Below are 5830 nucleotides of genomic sequence, written 5' to 3'. Positions count from 1 at the left end.
CTGAAGTTCTCCTTGCACAATCCTGCCTCCTCCCTCCCCGCCTGCAGATATGTTGTGCATGGACTTTACTAGGCTGGGGGAGGAAAGAATCTTCTCCAGCCCCTCCTCACCGCCGTTTGCTCAGCAAGAGGTGCTAACAGAAGGCAGAGGGAATTTAGACTGGGTGGCAGCGGTAGGAGGCCGTGAATTCCTCTTGGGGCCCTGAGACCAGCTGTGGTGGGGACTGTGGTTCATCCTACCAACCCCTACTTCTAAACGTACCCTCAGGAAGAGGGGCCCAGGGGACCTCAGAGGGGCTGCTCTCGGGCTGTGTATGGAGAAGTGAATGTTTATGGAGCAAGGGGTGGGATGTGGCAGCCTTGGAGGGCACCTGTAGGTGCAGCTTTTGTTGGTTGGTTGGTTAGAGCCGTTTTCAGTTCACAGTATACTGTGCAGAAGGTATAGAGGTTTCCCATATCCCCTCCCACCCCTACGTATGCAGAGCCTCCCCCATTATCCACATCCTACACCGGAGTGGGACATTTTTTATGACCGATGAGCTGATTTTTATGACTGATTCTACATCATTACACCCAGTGTCCATAGTCTACATTAGGGTTCCCTCTTGGTGGTGTACATTTTGTGGGTTTTGATAAATGATACCATTACAGTATCATAGAGAGCAGTTTCACTGCCCTAAAAATCCTCTGTGCTCCTCCTATCCATCCTCCTCTCCCCCATAACCCCTGGCAACCCCTGATCTTTTCACCATCTCCATAGTTTTGCCTCTTCCAAAACGTCATATGGTGGAGTCATACGGTGTGCCACCTTGTCAGACTGACTTCTCTCACCTAGTAATATGCATTTAGGGTACCTCCTTGTTTTCTCATGATTTGACAGCTCCTGTCTTTTTATTGCTGAATAATATTCCATCGTCTGGATATATCTGTTTAGTTATTCATTCACTTACTGAAGGGCATCTTGGGTGCCTCCGAGTCTTGGCAATCATGAACAGAGCTGCTGTAAACCTCCCCAGGCAGGTTTCTATGTGGACATCACCCTAGCTTTTGAGTCAAAGCCACCCTCTCCTGGGGAAGTACTCAATTAATAACTGGGCATGAAAAAGTTACTGGGGAATGGGCATTTCTGCCCAATGCCAAACTTCCCTGATGGGCACTGTTGGCCCCAGAGTGCATGCATGCTCGGTCGTGTCTGACTCCTGTGACCCCGCGGACTGTAGCCTGCCAGGCTCCTCTGTCCATGGAATTCTCCAGGCAAAAATGCTGGAGTGAGTTGCCATTTCATCCTCCAGGGGATCATCCCAACCCAGGGATCTAACCATTGTCTCCTGCACTGGCAGGTGGGTTCTTTTACTGTTGAGCCACTGGGGAAGCCCATTGGCTCCAGAATACCCTGTTAAGATGGCCAAGGCTTTGTCAGATCTGCATGGAGGTCTGAGGTTCAACCTGCCCAATTCTTTCTCCTCTGTATCTTTCACAGGACTTAATCTCCTATCAACCACTTGCATATCTAATGCTATCTTAGTGTCTGCTTCCTGAAGGACCCAACTAAGAGACTCTACCTCTAAAATCAATCCATGATCCATCCAGTTTTCAACATTGTCATGACCTCCAAACCACTCAGCCCTCTCACCTGGATGGTTGCATGGCCCCTACCTGGTCTCCGTGTTTCCTCTCCTGTCCCTTAATGACCCAGCCCCCACACAACTGCCATTGATCTTTTACAAACATGAACCACATGGTGTTACTTCCTTGCTTAAAGCCGACCAATAGAGCTTAACAACAAACCCATTCCCTCCCCTTGGCCTGTAAAGGCCCACATGACCTTGCCCTGCCTTCCCCTCCAGCTTCCTCTCTCCCCAAGTGTTCACTCTGCTCCAGCCCCACTGGCCTTCTTTCTGTTCCTGGAATCTATCAAACTCATTTCTGCCCCAGGGCCTTTGCACTAGCTGTTCCCTCTGCCTGGAACACTCAGTCCTTCCCCAAGTTTCTCCATGACTGGTTTCTCAGGCCATTCAAGTCTCAGCTAAATGCAGGCCTTTTCTGACAACCTTATAAGCAATGCCCATCTCCCAACACCCCTCCCACACTCCCCACACACCTCCTGTAACTTTCTATCATGTTACTTTAAAAATTTCCTTATAGTTCTCAGTAGTATTGCTCATTTAATTATGCATTTATTTACTGCTTGCCTCCCCACTAGAATATAAAACTGTAATTTTGTCCTGTTTCCAGCTCTCCCTGGTGCCTGGCACTATGCCTGGCCCAAGTTCAGTTCAGTTCAGTCTCTCAGTAGCGTTCAACTCTTTGTGACCCCATGGACTGCAGCACACCAGGCTTCCCTGTTCATCACCAACTCCCAGAGATTGCTCAAATTCATGTCCATTGAGTCGGTGATGCCATCCAACCATCTTATCCTCTGTCGTCCCCTTCTCCTCCTGTCTTCAATCTTTCCCAGCACCAAGGTCTTTTCAAATGAGTCAGTTCTTTGTATCAGGTGACCAAAGTACTGGAATTTCGACTTCAGCATCAGTCCTTCCAATAAAGATTCAGGACTGATTTCCTTTAACATTGACTTGTTGGATCTCCTTGCAGACCAAGGGACTCTCAAGAGTCTTCTCCAACACCACAGTTCAAAAGCATAAGGGTGGTGTCATCTGCATATCTGAGGTTATTGATATTTCTCCTGGAAATCTCAATTCCAGCTTGAGCTTCATCCAGCCTGGCATTTCGCATGATGTACTCTGCATATAAGTTAAAAAAAACAAGGTGACAATATACAGCCTTGACATACTCCTGCCCCAATATGGAATCAGTCCTTTGTTCCATGTCCAGTTCTAACTGTTGCTTCTTGACCTGAATACAGATTTCTCAGGAGGCAAGTAAGGTGGCCTGGTATTTCCATCTTTTGAAGAATTTTCCAGTTTGTTGTGATCCACACAGTCAAAGGCTTTGAAGTAGTCAATAAAGCAGAAGTAGATGTTTTCCTGGAACTCTCTTGTTTTTTCGATGATCCAACAGATGTTGGCAATTTGATCTCTGTTCCTCTGCCTTTTCTAAATCCAGCTTGAATATCTGGAAGTTCTCAGTTCATGAACTGTTGGAGCCTCACTTGGAGAATTTTGAGCATTACTTTGCTAGTATGTGGGATGAGTGCAATTATGTAATAGTTTGAACATTCTTTGGCATTGCCTTTCTTTGGGACTGGAATGAAAACTGACCTTTTCCAGTCCTGTGGCCACTGCTGAGTTTTCCAAATTTGCTGGCATATTGAGTGCAACACTTTAATGGCATCCAAAGTCAGTCTCAAAACATATATTTTGAATGAATGACTATATTTGTTCATTTAGGGCAGAATTCCCTTTCCCTAAGGATGGAATGAAAGTGAAGGAATTAAAAAAGAAAAAAGGAAGTGAAGGAATAAAGAACCTCAGAGATGTGAGCTTCAGAAGGAAAATGTGAGGACGGTGGCATCTTATGAAAGTTCCCCTGAGAATCCTATTCTGGCCATCTCGAGGAATTCTGTGTTGGGATCAGGAGGGCCTCTCCCCAGAGCTCCAGAGAGATGGGTTTCAAGTCCTCTCTGTCCTAACTTCTCCCCTCTGCCTCCAGCAGCAGCCGTGCCATCTGTTGGGGGAACTAGTACTGCAAACATTCACCAAGAGGCTGCCCTGGGTGCGGCCTCCTGCTGGAGGCTGAGGATAGAGATGAATCAAGGAAGAAGGAGGGGCGGCATTCCAGGCAGGGGACGGCATGAGCAAAGAGAGAGACGGGAGACAGTCTGGTGTGTGGGGGAAGTTAGGCACAATTTAATGCTGCTCCAAGCAGTGAAGATGGGAAATGAGGCTGGGAGGGTGAGCCCTGCCAAGTCTTGTAAACCAAGAAAAGCTAATATACTAAGGCCCAACACTTATTAAGGCTTTCCATGTACTACTACTATTCTCCCATTTTACAGATTGTAGAACTAAGGCACAGAGAGGGTGGTGTCAGGCACTGTCAAAGACCTGGTACTTTACCCTCTTTGCAAACTAGGTCACACAACTGGTAACAGGTAAAGGCAGGTTTGAACCAGGGCTTCTGGCTTCAGAATCCCTGCCCTTAACCACTAGGTGCTAGTGCCTTAAGGAATTTGGACTTTCTTCCATAAAGGGATGGGGATGCATGCATGCTCAGCCACTTCAGTTGTGTCCCACTCTTTACGACCCCATAGACTATAGCCCTCCAGGCTCCCCTGTCCCTGGAATTCTCCAGGTGAAAATACTGGAGAGGGTTGCCATTTCCTTCCTTCTCCAGGGGATCTTCTTGACCCAGGGATCTAGCCTGCATCTCCTGCATTGCAGGCAGATTCTTTTACCACTGAGCCACCAAGGAAGCCCCAGAGGGATGGCAATGGGGAGTCACTAATAGGTTTGTAAGCAGGAGAGTGACATGTTCATATCATAGGTTTGAAAAGTCATTCTAGGGGATAAACAGATCACTTTGAGCAAAATTCAACTCCAGCCTCTGGACCCATGTGTCCAACTATTCCATCGCTCACGGAGCAGCTCACATAAAAGGGGCACCATTTGGTGCCCAAGCCACAGAGGCCTGCTGCTCTGGGCAGTAGGCCCCTCTCTTGGCCTTCTCTGCCCTTCCAAGATAGAATGTGAGTGCTTCTGTCTTCACAGAACACACGTAGATGTACCTGGAGTCCCAACGCCTCACGTACCTGCAGGACTTCAGGCCCCCTGCAGCCTGTCTGCCTTCACCTTCAGAGAGCCTGGCCCACCTCTCTGTCGGGAGGATGCTTCCTCCAAGCTGTGCTGCTTGGCAGGTTTCCAGGTCACTGCTCCAATGAGTATTAACTCACATCCATGCACATACAGCTCTGGGGGTTCATCGTGTATGGAGCTGGCATTTGATTTGCTCCTACTTTACAAGTCAGGTAACCCTCCACTCCCAGAGATCAGGTAAGCAGGGCAGGCATGATCCTGAGGCCGGGGTTGGGGTGGAGTGTGTGGAACATGTGCCCAGGGACCCCTGGGCAGGATCTCAGCAGCCACACAGGGCCTCCCAGGGCTGTTGATCCTGAGAAATGTTCTGGTCTCTCCTTACCACTTTGCTGAGAACACACTGCATCCCTGGTGGTCCAGAACCCTACCGCGGGCCTTCCCTTCAAGTCAAGAATGCAGGCCTGGGTGCGGCCTTGGCTCAGGACTGAACTGGGTGTGGCCTTGGCCAGTCCTCCCATGAACCACAGCCCCTCTCTTCTATCCCAGCCTTCTGAACACTCTCCAAGTCCTGGAAACACACAGCCAAGAAATACCTCATGGAAAACTGGAGATGGAGCTGGATTCAAGGATGGTAGAATTTTTAAAAACATTTTTCATTGCGAGTTAATTTGCAACAAAATGTGTATATACATTTTCAACAGGAGACAGTAAGTTTCCTGCATCACTCTGGCACTACAGCCCGCTCCCATGCCTGCTTGTTTGTTCCAGTGCCCAGTCCACCTGCCCACTGGGCTTCTGCCATGCTAGTGTAGACGGCAGTGGGAGAGGGGTCTTCTCAGTGACCCTTGATGTTCTGTGCTCCTGAAGATTCAGAGGGGGGGTCTTCTGCTACCTTCTGAGATCACAGGGGAAAAAATTTTTTCTTTTTTTTTTTGTATGGGGCGAAGGGGAGTCACCTCTGCTCTTTCAAGGGGTTGGGGTGGGAATGGACGGTTAGGTGGCCACAGTATAACTAAAGGTTGGGTCAAAATCTTCGGTCCCCTCCCCGCTAACACTGGCCTCTTTCCTAGCTGTCCCTAGGCCCACCCCAGCTCCATTGCATAGTCTGGGTCCACTCAG

The sequence above is a fragment of the Capra hircus genome, chromosome 5 (genome assembly GCF_001704415.2).
Source record: "Capra hircus breed San Clemente chromosome 5, ASM170441v1, whole genome shotgun sequence".
NCBI classification, from domain to species: domain Eukaryota; kingdom Metazoa; phylum Chordata; class Mammalia; order Artiodactyla; family Bovidae; genus Capra; species Capra hircus.
Note: the sequence above shows the minus strand (reverse complement) of the source record.